This window comes from Physella acuta, unplaced genomic scaffold (assembly GCF_028476545.2).
Source record: "Physella acuta isolate Inbredline_101_S28 unplaced genomic scaffold, ASM2847654v3 ptg000107l, whole genome shotgun sequence".
Taxonomy (NCBI): Eukaryota; Metazoa; Mollusca; class Gastropoda; family Physidae; genus Physella; species Physella acuta.
Window position 1 is genome coordinate 121,294 of NW_026731627.1, and position 17,583 is coordinate 138,876.

Consider the following 17,583-nt stretch of genomic DNA (forward strand, 5'->3'; position numbering starts at 1 on the left):
TCCGCTAAAGCAGTCGCACCTGCCGCTACAGCAGTCCTTCCTACTGCGTCCGCTAAAGCAGTCGTTCTTACAGCGTCCGTTAGTTTAAAAAAAAAAAAGAAATCACCCTTTTTCTCTATACCTCTAAAACCGTAAGGAAAAACATTCATTACTTGTCCGTAAAAAACATTCATTACTTGTCCGTAAAAAGAGGAAAGGTTTTTCTCTCCCAACTGATAGATTTGAATCAATACGTAATGATAGATGACCAGAATGGTGCCTATTACATGTGGAGCCACTGTATCAAAAGGCTTGTGCTGAGAGTGTCCACAGAACTAAGTGCATTATTTTGTAATGGCGTGTGAGCTATTGACGCCGAGAGCAGTGCAAACATCACAAAGTTGTAGGACCGTGTGTAACTTACCTAACATAAAGCGGGACTGTTTATAACTTAAATGGCATAAAGTGGGACTGTGTACCTAACACAACACAAAGTGGGACTGTGTGTAACTTACACAACACAAAGTGGGACCGTGTGTAGCTTACACAACACAAAGTGGGACTGTGTGTACCTTACACAACACAAAGTGGGATTGTGTGTAACATACAGTCCGTTATGTAACACTGTTACATAGCTAAATGTCGGCATGGTCGGGTGAGAGCTCATGGTTGCTTACTCTTAAAGTTCCGAGTTTGAATCCCCGGGCAGATGAAGTTTGTTTGCTGGTAACCATCAGAGCTGCTCCGTGCATTTGGACTAAATGTTTAAATTCGATAACAGTAAAAATGTAAATCTAATTATGCATATTTACCAATTATTATAATTACTACCACCAAAACCACATGAGAGACGAAAGTTGTTAATGTTGTGAATTACAATAGATTTTTGTGGGATACAGTGTTAACACATATTAATGCATAAAAAAGTGCATAAATCTTACTGTCCAAAAAAAACTTCACACTTCGATCATGTAAAAAAGACGAAAAAGGAAACATATAGAGATATAAGCCATAGAATAAACCCACTCGGAATTTTATGTTCCCCCCAAAAGGGCAATGCGCAATATTGACAGTTTATGTTTGCATCACTTCCTTCTGGTCCCAGTCAATACCCCCATACACCAGCATCGTGTGCACGGCGGATGCTTTTATCTCTTGCACCGGCGCTTCTTGTTTGAACTTTCAGCGGCTACATTTCATCTTTGCCCTTTTACTCTGTGCCAGAACAATTTATCGGTAGGGCCACCGAGAGGTGGATTTCTATAAAATCATTGATGGAGAGAGGGAATTTTCGACGGGGTTGTTGTTATTTTTTAGTGTTTGTCACATTAGTCTACAGCAGGGGTCTCCAAACTTTTCAGTCGGAGGGCCGCATTACCTATCAATTTTCAGTTCGGGAGCCAGTTAGTTCCAAACATGTCTTTGATTTTTTCTGGGCAAAGTTCCTCAGCCATCACCAACAAACGTTTTTTATTCCGTGGACAAAAAGATCTCAGCGGGCCGTGGTTTGGAGACCCCTGGTCTACACAGCTGAAATAAGTACCCAGCATCGATTCGAAAAAAAAAATAGGTGACGTTCTACTGATTAAAACCCGGATTCGAACTCTAGAATTTTAGGTGCCAAACGCTCTACCGCTTAGGCTACGCCGTCCTTAAAACTGGTTAGTGGTCCAAAAATATCGTTTGTTTTAAAGAACAACATGCGTAAATTCTAACTACTTTCTTTACTTTTTTTGCTGACAATTATACCGGATGTCTAGTGATTACGTAAAGAAGAGCAGGTCAGTAAACAGTAGAGACAAACTGATGACACTCCGTCAAAGATCGATGGAACCCATTGTTGAAAGTCCCCAAGGACAAACCTGTATTCATTATCAAGAATTTCATGGCAGGCATTAACTGTCAGCACAGACGGCATGCACAGGGAACAAATAATTACAATAGTCCATCAATTAAGTGCTGGCGCGGGGTGCGACACGGCTTTTGTGTGTAGATGTGCAACTGTTGAGCTGGCTGTTGGCGAGTGGGGTGGTGGAGGGGGGGGGGGGGTGTCGGGGCAACTGTTGAGCTGGCTGTAGGCAGTGGGGTGTCAACGGTTAGACGAATGTCCCAGTTAGTCATCAGCATATTTATAGCCACAGCAATTGTAAATCACTGGAGACAATAAAACTGGTGATAGATGATAGAGCAGATAACAGCTTTCAGGGTTTCTTTCAGACATTTATCGCCGGGGGGGGGGAGTCTGTTGAAACGTCCGGGGAGACGCACTTTAACCTTATAGAGGCTGAGGGGGGATTTTTTTTTCCTATATAAATTAAAATTTTCTATTACATCCGGCGGGCAGTCCCTTCCCCAGAGATACCTGATATCTATCGGAGAATGAGCCAGTTAGATGTCAGAACAAGATACCCACAAAAAGTCGTAAATAATAATAAAAGCGGTGAGGTATAGGGAAATGTGAACGTTAGGCTAGAAATTGTATAAAGTCCCGAAAAGTGTTGGATAGAAATGGAAAGATTAGAAATGAACAGAGAAGTATGGACGGGTGTTATAAATGGCCTATGCTTCGCTGGGAGTTGAAAAGGGTGAAGTAGAGACGGCTAGACATCACATAAATAACTTCCTACTGTTATAAATTATTACTATCATTATGACAACCGTTCTGTATTAGCACACAATAATAGTTGCTAGATAACCGGGTATGATTTGTAACAGACATCAGCACATGAATTATAACAAACTTTCGCGCAAAATTAAAACAGTTGACACCTTCATAAAAAACGATAACAGCTACGTAATACAACGTTCATTGTAACAGCAACATATCTACCTATAAAATATAAGATACACTTTTTATTTATTATAGCAGTTGTTATACATATGCACATGGAAGTCGAAACTCAATTTAGTAGGAGGAAAGGCATAAAACATCAGAGACTAAACGTTTTCTCTCATCCATTTAACATATAATTTAAAAGCAAACCCTGTTTGTTCACATTATGAAACTTACTAAACGCCTTCTAAATTAGTATTGTATAACAACTATTGTACATATTGTATTTATAACAAAGAGCACCTTCAAGGGACAACCGAAAAATGATCGCAAACAATAAACACTAAACAACGAACTGTACTACCAACTTGGTAAATTATCCTAATTGTATATAGGTTCTTGTGAGGATACTCAGTCAAAAGGGTAAACACGGTGGCGACTTTACTGTGACATTTTACTGTGTGATCACACGACCCCCCCCCCCCTACACACACACAGCATCAGCACTGAGCACTCAATAATGACTTTATGACACACTCGGTCAGCCCCCCCCCCTTGCCCACTACTGCTATGACACACCAATAACCCTCCCCCCCCCATTCATACCACACTCACACACACCACGGCAAGGAGTACTTAATAATCACTGACACAAAATAACCCTCCCCCTCAATGCACAGACACACACCACACACATTATGACACACTGATAAGCCTCTTCTCTCTCTCACATACATACACATGCCACACACATACACAAATAGCACTGAGTGCTTAATAATACTAATACCTTTAAAAAAAACTCTCCCCACCCCCAACACACAAACACACCACACTACATTGACAGTGAGTACTCGATTCCTATACGACACATTTATAAGCTTCTTATTACACACACCACACACACACACGAACAGCACTGAGTACTTAATACTCACACTATGACACACCAACAAACCTCCCCCCATACACTATAGCATCATTAGGTACTCAATCACACACACACACCACACACACTCACAGCACTGAGTACTTAATACTCACATTATGACACACCAACAAATCCCCCCCCCCCCACCACACACACACTATAGCATCATTAGGTACTCAATAATCACACACACAAACCAACACACACACACACTCACAGCACTGATTACTTAATACTCACACTATGACACATCAACAAATCTCCACCCCCCACCCCCCCTATAGCATCACTAAATACTCAATAATCACACACACAAACCACTCACACACTCTATATAACATCACTAAGTACTCAATAATCACACACACACACACACAAACCACTCACACACTCTATATAACATCACTAAGCACTCATTACACACACACACACAAACCACTCACACACTCTATATAACATCACTAAGTACTCAATAATCACACACACACACAAACCACTCACACACTCTATATAACATCACTAAGCACTCAATAATTACACACACACACACACACACACAAACCACTCACACACTCTATATAACATCACTAAGCACTCATTACACACACACACACAAACCACTCACACACTCTATATAACATCACTAAGTACTCAATAATCACACACACACACAAACCACTCACACACTCTATATAACATCACTAAGCACTCAATAATTACACACACACACACACACAAACCACTCACACACTCTATATAACATTACTAAGTACTCAATAATCACACACACACACAAACCACTCACACACTCTATATAACATCACTAAGTACTCAATAATCACACACACACAAACCACTCACACTCTATATAACATCCCTAAGTACTCACGAATCTTGAACGCAGTGACGAGGCTCCCTGCTGGCGAACCATCCAATAAATCCCTACGAAATGTCACAACATACCACCCTATCACTTCAGCAAACCCTAAACACAAGGTTGTTTTTTTCCCACTATAGAAATAATAAATAAACGATAAATACTTGACTGTTCTGTGTGTCTTGTGTGAGCAAAATAAAAAAAATAAAATAAAACTGCCGGGCACTAACTCAGAATACAAGTTCTGCCCGACCTCGCGTGAGGCAGAAATTATTGAAATTATTTGCGGAACGAGCGACGGCGGCGGTGGTGAGTGGTTTATAGGGCGGACAGGTTGAGCGAGAGAAAAAAGGGCAGAATGCGCGAGTGGGGGGTTTAATGTGGGGGGTGGGGGCTGGATGAATTCATAGCGGCTGGAATTCTAAAACAAATTATTGGAGCCGGGTTCGGAAGAGAATTTAAACAGGCGTTCAGAATAATATTTTAGATTTGATGTTTGTAGAATCTGATCACGATTTTCAAAATCACGTGTGGTTTCTTTTTTTTTTAAACTGTCTTCTTGAAGAGCACGTATTTGAATGAAAATAACAAACATTTTAAAAAGGATTATATTATGCTGCTTGCGTGCATTCACTTAAACTCAGAATTTGAGAAGATAGTGATTTTTATCACACATAATTTAGTTTTTCAGACCGAAAATGTTATTTATAAGGTTAATTATGCCTAGCAGTGAGATCAAGGTTGTTTATGAGTGGATGTTTAAGATTTCGGGTTGAGTAAGAAAATTACTAAATGTGCACCGATAATTTTATTTTTATTTGTTCATACTTAACTCTAGCAACAACTGCCAGGATATTAGTGGGCCTTTCGAAACAAATCTGATTAAAGAATTTCGACAAATGTGAAACATTTATTAAAAGTGATCTCAATGACTCTTATGTAACCACTAGTCACTGTACATATCTAACATTTTCTTTCCTGACGGTATTGCTCTTTAGTGGTTAGATTTATAGTGAGCATTAAAGCTGGGGTCAGGGCTACGCTAATGTCCAAGGTTAGGATAAAGGTAGCGATAAATACAGCTTCGATACGACTTGTTTTGTTTATTTTCCCTTTTTACACGTTCCATTAAAAGCAACAGAGTTTTTATCTCGCGTCTATGTTGAGACGTGATTTCCTGTCGTCTCCCCCCCCCCCCCCACTCCCCCCCCCCCTAAAAAAAAGAAGAAACCGTTGTAAAAAAGGAAGCGTAAAAAAGAAAGGAGACACGAAACTGCAGCATTTTGTTTTTAAATGTACCTCTCAATCATTACGACAATTAGCATTGTCATCGATGTCTGCGTGTTAAATGGGAGTGATTAACGAAGTGAATTTGTAGCAATGTGTTTTTTTGTTGCGATAACACTGCAATCTATCTTAAATAGGGAATGGCTGAGATCACGAATACACAAACCTGAAGAGAGAAAAACGCTATTCTATTTCTGTAGCTTAATAAAATACATTTAGAGAATGAAATCCTGAATTGAACGGAAAATTGTCTATTGAAGTGATAGTAGTACAGTACAAATGTTTTAATATATGCTGATCAAGAAGTGGAAATGTTTTTACTAGTTTGGCGAAGATCAAGTTTTCTATTTGAGCCTCGAATTGGAGACCAGTGTGGCAAAGACCAAAAATTCTATTTAGGCCTAAAATTGACTGGCGTGGGTGGCAAAGACCAGGTTCTATTTGAGCCTAAAATTGACTTGTAGGGCAAATTCCAAATTCCGATTGAGATGAAAAATTGACGAGTACGGCAAAGGACATGTTCTATCAACATCCATTGGAGCATTTGTTAGAGCCTTAATGTTTTTTCCTTGTCACGTCAGCTTTCATTTTTGTATAGTGGGAACAGTAAAAAAAATGGTGATGTAGCAAATATCTGCTATAGTTAACTTTGTGTTAGAAACGCAAAACACGTTGATATTATAATTATAATATAACAATAATTTCAATAATAATAATAATAACAAAATTTTCTACAACTATCATAGTGAAGTATTTGACAGTTGCTTTTTTAAATCAGACCAATTATTACGTTTATTGTTATTGGCGATTAAAACAGATGGCGGAATTTCAATCTGGGAGATAACTCTGTTTCGGGCTCTGAAGTGGATAAGAGTTATGGTTACTTGGTATTGTAGTGGCCGCACAATCCCATTACTGTGACCAGAGTTACAAATGAGCTATTCTTGAATTGCCCTTTTGACCGTTCAGTCTCGAAATAGAACTTCATCTTTTTTTTCTACACAAGCTATTGCCTAAGTCCGTTTTTAGAACTAGTTTAATTTCGTTCTAGCATAACCTTTTTAGAGTAAAGAAACATTATGATAACTATTTTAAAATAAATTCAATTCAATTTAAATAAGACTATAAAAATGGGAAGGCGTGGTTGAGCGGTAGGGCGCTCGACTGCTAGCTCGATGGTCTCTAGTTCGGATCTCGGTCCCGACTCTAGACTGCAGGATGTTCCTGTGTCCACCCAGCTCAGATGAGCACCCGACTAACGTTAGGCGGCTGGACTTACCGCTGACCACACCATCCCTTCATATGCTGAGGTCAAGATACATATGAACTCCACTTCGTCTGATCTTGAGGTCTATTTAAAAAAAAGGGGGGGGGGAGGCTTTAGCACTATAATAAAAAGCTATTAAATGCACTAAATATAAAAAATAAAAAAATCACTATTAGTTATAAGTAAAATAGTTGGTCGCTCTAGAAATTTTTACAGTCAATCACACTTTGTAAGATTATTTTCTGTAAATTCGAAAACTACTTTTTACCGGAGGAAAAACTGATGATTAAAACAACTAAGTGTCTCTTTGATTTAAATTAAGTCTAAGCAGTTTATACAACGCGGCAAAGTATAACATTGATGTAAAGCAAGTCTAAGCAATTTCTACAAGGCGGCAAAGTCTAACATTGATATGAAGCAAGTCTAAGCAATTTATACAACGCGGAAAAGTATCACACTGATATAAAGCAAGCCTAAGCAATTTATACAAGGCGGAAGAGTATCACACTACTAAGCTAGTTTCTGCAAAAAAGGCAAAGTATCACACTGATACAAAGCATGTCTATGCAATTTCTACAAAGGCGAGAGAACATTAGACGTAAAGATGGATTGCGTAACTTCGAGTCCTTGAGAGAAATAGACTCCGAATAAAGGTAACCTCATTTCCAACAGAAATCCCCGGTATCTACCGCGGTTTAATAGATCCGGAAAGAGTTGAATTAAGACACCCCGGAGTGTAGAGTTACCGCCCACGTCTTTACTTCGATAATCCTTAAACTCAGAGCCAGCAAGGCTACAAATCTCTACTGGCAACTGACCTTTACGTCTAGAGAATCGCATTGTAGTTGGGTACTTTTTACACAGTCAAAGTTATTTATAAATAAGGTATTGATGATGACAAAGACAATGCAGGTATGTTGTTTTTAAAAATAGGATATTGAGAAGGACACTAACAGGGCTAGGTTCTCTATAATAAGGTACCGCATTAAGATTAATCACAATCCGGGCAAATATTTGTGGTGTTGAGATTAAGGATATTAATACTGGGTATGTTCTTTGTAGTAAGGTTTTGGGATTAATCACTTCATAGGGCAGGTTCTTTAAGGTTTTGGGATTAAACACATCATAGGGTAGGTTCTTTATATGTTAAGGTATTAAGATTAATCACATCAATACTGAGTAGGTTCTTTAAGGTAGTGAGATTAATCACATTACAGGATAGGCTCTTTAAAATAAAATATTGAGATTAATCACATAAGTACTGGGTATATTCTGAACAGTAGGTCGAATAGCACACGACTGCACACATGAATGTCTAGTAAGCCCCACTCAACTCTGATTAGCACCCAGTAAAACATAGTAAGAAAATAATGATGGTAGCATTATGCCTTAGAAAAACGTCATTTTAATAATAAAACACGTTTGTTGCTATAGAAAAGCTAAAGGTAGTATTAAAAATATTACATGAAAACCGGTTAAAATGAGTATAATTACGTAAAAGCACGCAGCTTTGTAATGCTCCCAGCTACAAAGCAAAAGAAAACTTTCTAAAGATATTTGTCCTACAATGGAAACGTTTACAATGAAGCGGTGAATGCAGATTGCGTTGTACAGGGAAGGCTAAAACCGGCTGAATTAATAATGGGGAATGGCCCAGCTTATCAAATTTTGATGCAGTCTCGGTTTAACTTTAAACTTTTTTGGTCTACACAAGAGGTTTGTCGCTTTCTTTAAAGTCAAAGACCGCTGAATCAGACATCCCGACATTCTGTTTTAGCAACCCTTACGAACATTAAATATTCATTAAAAAATGTGTTTGACTGTATACAGGCCTGTATGCTGTTCTTCAAGAGAACTTTTTCGTTACGTTTCAAGGCCTACTTAGGCCTACTTAAGAGTTAAAAAAAAAACATTGATCAACATAGCAACGTTGTGTTTATAAAATGTAATATGTCATACATGCTTGGCTTTATTTGCCAAGGGATAAAAGGTTTGGATAAAAATGAAAAATGTGAATTCACTGTACAGTTTTACATGTTCTTCAGTTTTAACAGAGGCCTATTTCAAATTAGTTAAGTAAATATTCGGTGTTGGTGTACATTGTGTATTTACATTTGGGATTAAGCTATGTCAAGTAGTATACATAACACTCAGTTTATCAAGGGCGTAGTTTGCAGTATGCAGGTAGGATAAGAATATGATGTTTATCAAGATCTCATTGTCTAGGTAGTAGTCTAACGAAATTTGTAGGCCTAGTGGTCTGAAAAACTGAATCCAGCTGCACTAAACCAGCTTCAAATCACCAAATGATGATAATTTTTACACAGAATATGTCAACATGCCAATTCGTCGATGATTAAGAAGCTAAAATCTATCTTAAAGAAAGTAATTACAGCGGGAGGCAGTGGAAAGGAAGACGATCAAAACACTTATAAATATAATGGCGCCCTATCAGTCAACCAAGACTACTGGACAGAGAATGTATAGCTCAATTTAGAAGTACGAAGTTTCAGCACATTTCTTTTTAAAAGATGTATAGATCTATAAGCTATATATGGGACAAAATTAGTAGCCGCTTCAACTGAGCTCCTCGAACATTTCTAGAGAATGCTTTACAAGTCTGATAAGCATACAATATAAATACAGACATGTCGTTGAAACAAAGATTCCCCCCACTCTCTCTCCTCTTATTTCTCTCGTGTTTTTTGCTGCATAACCCTGTAGTAAGTTCAATTTGTCTAAGGTAATAGGTACGTTATTACATAGAACTAAAATATATTAAATATGTTGGCCTAAATTAAAATATTTAGGCCTTGGTCTGTTTTTTAAATCACATAATATCAGTTGCGTGAGTGTAAGGCTAAGACAACGAACAACATGAATAATTCGTTAACAAGGATCTTCTTTGCACGAGTTGCCATAGATCAATTGTAAGATTTTTTATTTTCTTTCTCCAACTGAACGGGATCCAATGATCTGAGATTATGGAGATTTTTCCCCCTGTGATGCCCAGTGAGGGAGTGGCTCTATCTAATTTTCACGACAGGAGATCCAGTATCAATGACTCTTCATGCTTTAGAAGGGAATGCTTAACAGGCAATTTCCGCTACGGACAGGGTCAATTGGAAGCTGTTTGAAAATATATTGAGGAGGATTTTAAAATAATAAAAAAGACATTACCCGATTTTAAATGGGCATTTTGTGCCTTTTTCAAAATTAATTATCAAGACACATGCTTTGGGTGGCTGTTTTTAATTTGCCTGCAAAAATCGCTGATTGGATAAATATTGGGATTACGATGTAGGTGGGTCAAATATGGGATTAGACATAGACTTACAGATAGGATTACGATCAGTCAGGTTAAGGTTAGATATAAAAAGTAAAGTAAAGAATCCTCTTTATGCATAGCAATCCATTGGGCAGATGAAGTAGAGTTTACATGTATCTTGACCTCGGCATATGAAGGGAATGTGTTAGGTTAGATATGCTAGCCAAATTTTTTTTTTATTGAATACTTTTTTCAGAAGTTGTAATAAGTACCAAAACTTTCCTTTTGAGTTTAGCAAAATTTACGTGTACGAATGCAGGTGTCAATTCTTCTACATCGCCCACTGATTCCCAAACGAACCCATTCAATACCTTTCTAATTCCCCTCACGCCGGGATAGTTTCTACCGTACGGCAGAAGCCTACATTAGCGCTAATGAGAGTCTGTGTTTACAGCAAACAACACTGAATTTTACCGGTTTTGTTGTATTGATCGAGGCTATCGTTAACGAGACCTATTGCTGAAACAACTTCCCGACGCACTCTCCAAACAAGAAGTTATATTTTTAACTACCTTAAATTAAAGAAAAGGGGAGATGGGGTTCGTTCGGCTAAAGGGGAATTTAATAACTTGAGAGATGACTGTCTTTACTGTAAAATTATGGGGAAAGATAATAATCTGGTAATTACGTTGTAGTTAATTTTTTTTTCTGAATTCGTAAAACGTATTGTGTTTTGTTTCTTACAAGTTATTTTTAACTACATTAATGCAGGAAAAATAAATTGGGTCGTACGGCTTTTAGAATGTAATGCGTGTAGATGTGACATCATTAAAAATCGTTGAAGATTGTGGGAAAAGATTACGTTAAATGGAAGGTATAAATTTACAGCCATTATGTTGTTTATTTTGTTTTCTATATTTGTAATACTTGATTAATTGCATTGTTTAAAACAAGGTTATTTTTTTTTTATTTCAGAGCAACACTGTTCAAAACTAGTCTGCTTGAAATGTTTTTAAATTTTGAACTGAGATAACTTCGAATGTATCTTGTTTCGTTTCTTTAAGTAGAACATCAAAAGTAAGAAGGGGGGGGGGGGGGGTGGAGAGATTTAAAATCCTTTGACTCCCCCCCCCCCTATGTTTTTTTTTCAGACTTTGTTCGCGGGGGGGGGGGGGGGAGCTTAATACTTTGGGGAGTGGGAAGATAAAGGTGTAAGTATATATTTCTTATAATATTTTCTTAAAATTTTTTTTAATTCGGTCCGGGGGAGGGGTAGTGTTCCCAGGAGAGATGCCTAAAAGAAATATACACGTTATTAAACGCGGTTAGCGACATTAACGTAGGTATACCCCCCCACACACACACACATGCACCCAATCTCGACCAAAAAACAACATAAAATGACGTCATTCAAGTGTTATCCCTTCCCATTAAAATAACTGTTTCTACCATGACAATCAAGATTTTCACATTATTTTTTTGTCATAGCTGTATGCATTAAAATTTAAAAGGTGGCACATCATTCTTACTTTGCGGGCAGATGATCTACTACAGGCGAATATACCTATATTGTGAAATACATGTGTTGGACAATGAACTGATAGTATGAGGTTTTTTTTTTAGTACAGACTTAAAAAGCTAAAGAAAGCTGACCTATAAAACCAGAATAATAAATGAGTTGTTGCTATTTTGAGACTGATTTTAGCTGAGGTATTATTTTAAATGTTTCTACTTCTGTCCTGTAATCTAGATGGACTGTTGGGGCGCAATTAGTGTCCTTTTGATCATTGCTCTCTGTCCTTCGCTCTCATCAGCGCCTCTCCCAGTGTTGAGCCCGTACATTCTCCGACGTTGTCTTCGCATTATTATTTTTCCGCAGCTACTTTGTCGTAATAATTTTTAACAACAATTATTTGTTTAAAATTAAACAGCGTATGATGCGTCACAATTATTTTTCAAGCACCACCTCCCTCCTACCTCTTTTAGTCTCACATCGTCACAAAAGTTTAAATATCCCAGTCCCTTTTCACATCGTCACAAAAGTTTGAACATCCCAGTCCCTTTTCACATCGTCACAAAAGTTTAAACATCCCAGTCCCTTCTCACATCGTCACATCCCACTCCCTTCTCACATCGTCACAAAAGTTTAAACATCCCAGTCCCTTTTCACATCGTCACAAAAGTTTAAACATCCCAGTCCCTTCTCACATCGTCACAAAAGTTTAAGCATCCCAGTCCCTTTTCACATCGTCACAATAGTTTAAACATCCCACTCCCTTCTCACATCGTCACAAAAGTTTAAACATCTTACCCCCTTTTCACAACGTCACAAAAGTTTAAACATCCCAGTCCCTTCTCACATCATCACAAAGGTTTAAACATCCCAGTCCCTTTTCACATCGTCACAAAAGTTTAAACATCCAACTCCTTCTCATATCCTCACAAAAGTTTAAACATCCAAGTCCCTTTTCGCATCGTCACAAAAGTTTGAACATCCCAGTCCCTTCTCACATCGTCACAAAAGTTTAAAAATCCCAGTCACTTCTCACATCGTCACAAAAGTTTAAACATCCCAGTCCCTTCTCACATCGTCAAAAAGCTTAAACATCTCACTCCCTTCTCTTCCCCCCCCCCCCCCACCCTCCTACGTCCCTCCCCCACCCCCACACCATCACCACAATACCCCTCACTGCGTGACATTTACAAACGACCGCTACTTTCACCAGGACGGGTACATAATTTTAAAGTTTTCGCCAGGGAGCTTGACAATGGTGACGATACCTCGCCGGTGTAACGATGATTTTTTGACCTTTCCCCGGCTAATCAATGTGTCTGAGCTAGAGGCAGAGTGTTTTTTTTTTTTTAAGTTGCACCAGCACGCGATCTCCTATGGACGCAGAGGCTCACAAGCAAAGGGCAAACTTCCACAAACACGCGCCATCTCAATAATCACAACGATGGGTGTTCGGGGCCGATCGAAATGCTGAGAGAGAAAAAAATTAACCCCAAAAGTATTTTAAACTACGCCAAAATATATTATGTTTTTGATAAACTAGCATACCAATACCAAGCCGGGTGAAGTGTGCGGACCACATTCGATTGATCGGGGTGAGGGGGGGGGGGGCAGGGTCCAGCATTTGTTTGCATTTCATTACAGTAAACTTGAATTTTTTTTGGAGATGAAACTAAACATTGAGAATAAACAGTAGGTCCAGTGTTTTTTCCAGGGGGGGGGGGGTTGAAATTTTTTTTTGGGGGGGGGGGGGGGGGCGGTCAACATTTTTCGGGGGGGGGGCATCTGAAGAGATGCCTGGAAGAAACTCTGAGTAGGTCTAACATAAAGTATATATATATATATATATATATACATATATATATTTATATATATATATATATATATATATATATATATATATATATATATATATATATATATATATATATATATATATATATATATATATATATATATATATATATATATATATATACATATTTATTTATTTATTTTTATTTATTTTAAATGTGTCCACAATTATTTTTGAGATTTAAAGTAAAAGTGATTTTTAAGTTTTCTTAAATATCCTTGCAGATTTCTGTACAATATGTAAAGGTCATTTGGAAATCAAATTATAACAATGTCCAATTAATATACTTTGCATATGCTTATTATAATGGTACAGTTCATTTAGACAAAAGATGTTGGGTTCAAATATCTTGCTGGTAATAAGGTTTTAAGCCTTTACTACTACACACAACAGGAGTCTCTTTCATGCATCTACTCAGAGAGCAGGTTTAAGTATAAGACACATTACAGATCTAAAACTAAACATTAGATTTTAAGGGTCATTTATAAAATTAAGGTTGTATTTTTGACAGAAACCCCACCCTCACCACCTCCATGTACTTTTACACCTGTGTTTGTATAGTCACAGTCAGAACTGGTGCATCACAGATCTCAAGCCTGGGAACTCTAAGGGACTGTAGCAGTTTCATGCTGTTTGTGCACACAGGGGACTAGGCTAGTCCCCTAAGAGTCTCAAGCAATATCAAATAGGCCCTAATACATTTAGTAAAATTGGTATGTGATGTTGCAGCCGAGAGGAGAATATGTCATCTATTCCTTCTTTTACGAGTTCGGAATCCCTGTGGTGGATTACTATTTTGCTGTATTGTTTTTTTTTATGGTGGTGGACAAGAGCTGTCTTATATAACATTTGTTTTTTAATAATTTAATCTTATTGAAATTTATTCTATTCCTTCTTTTACAAGTTCGGAACCCCTGTGGTGGATTATCATTTTGCTGTATTGTTTTTTTATGGTGGAGGACAAGAGCTGTCTTATATAACATTTGTTTTTTAATAATTTAATCTTATTGAAATTTATTCTATTCCTTCTTTTACAAGTTCGGAACCCCTGTGGTGGATTATCATTTTGCTGTATTGTTTTTTTATGGTGGAGGACAAGAGCTGTCTTATATAACATTTGTTTTTTAGTTATTTAATCTTATTGAAATTTCAGCAGTTCGTTTCCTATTTAATATTTGATTTCCCAGAGACTCGCAGGAATCAGGTCCCTGGGCACATTTATTAAAACAAATTTTGTGAATGGTAACACTAAAGTAAATGGTTTTTTAATTAAAAAAATTCTTTAGGCACACATTTTGCAGTTGGGGAGGGGGTGGTCTGCATTTGTTATATAATATAATGGTACTTGTTTATAAAATTGAGGGCACTATATTTTATGTAGGGTGGAATGATGATTTCCTTTATTTTTTTGATATGTGAAATGTGTATGCTCCAATAATTGTAATAATTACAATTCCAACAAATATATGATATCTTTGTAAGATTGAGATAAATAATATTGTATATATGTCTACTCTAGTTCATGACACATATAAGAGCTTTGGGATGGTGTGATCAGAAGGTAGAGCTTTGTGTGAGTTTTTGGGACCTAAGTGAACTCACAGTGACCTCGCTTAGTATTTAAATTACTTTGTAGATTTATATCAATTAATGTGACTCTATGAACTCTACTTCATCTGCCCTTGGTGTAAAAAGGAAATATACTAAAAATGCTTTACTGTTAGATCTACATTCTATTATATTTAATTAGATTTTTATTAGAACACAATTAATAAAAGTGCCTAAAAGATAAACATATGTTTAGTTAAACAAATTAAGTTATTGCAGTGATAAGAGAGGTTAAATTCAAATAATCAAATTATTTATTAATATTTATTATTAGCCTATAGTCTATAGATTAGTATAGATCAAGGCTCAAGGATTATAATTATAATAAATAGGCCTATAGATCTAGATAGGATATTAAATATTAGTATTAGCCTAGACATAAAGTTGATTAACCTATGAGTAGATCTAATAACATAACGTAATGATCCTTTATGTTAGGACAGTCTAGAATCTAGATTAAAGTAGAGAATAGATTACTACTATTACTAGATGTAGATGGTGTGTGTATTCAGTCAGTCACATTAACTCACAAGTCACAACTGACACAACTGTCACTCAATCAGTCAGTGTATTTCAATGAATATTCTCAGCTGTAATTTTAAGTCAAAGATCTACTAAACTGTAACTAAACTAGATCTAGATCTAGATTTCTAGATCTAGATCTAGATCTTGATCTAGAATCTAGATCTAGATATTCATTCTACGTACACGTAGATTTAGATCTACTTAGTAATAGTACCAACAATTGTATTATAAATAGATCCAAAAACAAAATGTAAAATAAACTTACACAGTTTAGTGATACAGAAAGTGTCCAACATGTGTTATATCGATTTTTTTTGGGGGGCCGTTTCGTCGTCTGCTACACGCAGCACAGCTACACGGTAAACATTGATCTTCTTATCCAGAGATTTGTAAAGAGAGGCAAGCGTACAAAATTGTGTAGGCCTCGGCTACCACATTTGACTAGATCTAGATCTAGATCTAGATTTCTAGGTTTAGTCTAGTCTAGACTTCAATATTTTAAATTTAAAGCTGCGCCTACTCTACCTCAGCCTTTCAATTTTATAGCGTATGAACTGTCATTTAGGGTTATCGTTTAATGGTCATATTCCAGTGCATTAATTTAATGATCATCGTTTTAAAGCAGCGTTATAGCCCTCAATCAGTGGCGTCGCTAGGTCGGGTGTCACCCTACTGCATTACGTGGTGTCACCCCCCCAAGAAAAAGTATATATATATATATATATATATATATATATATATATATATATATATATATATATATATATATATATATATATATATCAGTGGCGTAGCGAGGTCGGGTGTCACCCGGTGCGGCACTTAATGGTGTCACCCCCCCCCAGAGGCATAGAGACCCTTCCCAGGGACAAACTTTCAAATTTTCGATTTGCACCCCCCCCCCTCAAGTTTTCGATTTGAAACCCCCCCCCCTCCCTCAAACTTTCGATTTGCACCCCTCCCCTCGAGTTTTTCTCTATATATTTTGCTATTTTTTGCCTTGGTGTCACCTCCCTAAATGGTGTCACCCGGTGCGGTCCGCACCCCCGCCCCCCCCCCTCGCTACGCCCCTGATATATATATATATATATATATATTATATACGTGTATGTAGGGCCTTTATTATAAGCATGTATACGTACTGGCTTATATTATTTTTATATTGTTGTTTATTTCTAATTGTATTTAAAAATGTTAAAACTACGAACTTGTAGGCTGAACTATAACATCTGTTTTCAATGTTTAGGAAAATGAGTTCTCTAGCGTTCTCAATCAAATGTTTCCAAAGTTTGAATTCGCAGTAGACGCTCTTTACCTTTATAGTTTATAGGTATTTTTAATCAAATTATTACCCATTGACAGTGGCGTGCAGAGGGGGGGGGGGGGGGCGGAGGGGGCCCAGGCCCCGGGCAGCCACATCAAAAGGGCATCCAAAGGGGGTAAAAAAAATGATTTTTTTTTTTTAATTTTTAATTTTTTTTTTTTTTTTTTTTTTTTTTTTTTTTTTTTTTTTTTTTAGGAAAGCTAAATGTCTACTAAGGTTTGTCTACCTAGGCAGAATTATCAAATTATCACAATTTGCCGAATTCACCGAAATGTGTATATACAATCAACACATGGCACTGATATAGTCATCGTACTGTCCGTGTCGTACAACCTTCAGGGAGAAAGGGGCATCGGTGAAGGGTAGTGGTGTAGTA

The 17,583-nt window shown here is 37.1% G+C and overlaps 1 protein-coding gene across 4 annotated transcripts in view; it reads right to left on the bottom strand.

Moving 5' to 3' along the window:
- Positions 1-16,236, bottom strand: part of LOC131933492 (double C2-like domain-containing protein beta) — a 111,323-nt gene extending 95,087 nt beyond the window's left edge. For 3 of the 4 annotated variants that reach the window (XM_059290268.1, XM_059290266.1, XM_059290240.1), the window contains exon 1: positions 4,573-4,813. The gene's annotated coding sequence lies outside the window, so the exon portion shown is untranslated. Of the gene's footprint in view, positions 1-4,572; positions 4,814-16,148 lie in introns of those variants that run through there. The other variant, XM_059290244.1, reaches the window with a different exon arrangement.
- Positions 16,237-17,583: the final 1,347 nt, after the last annotated feature.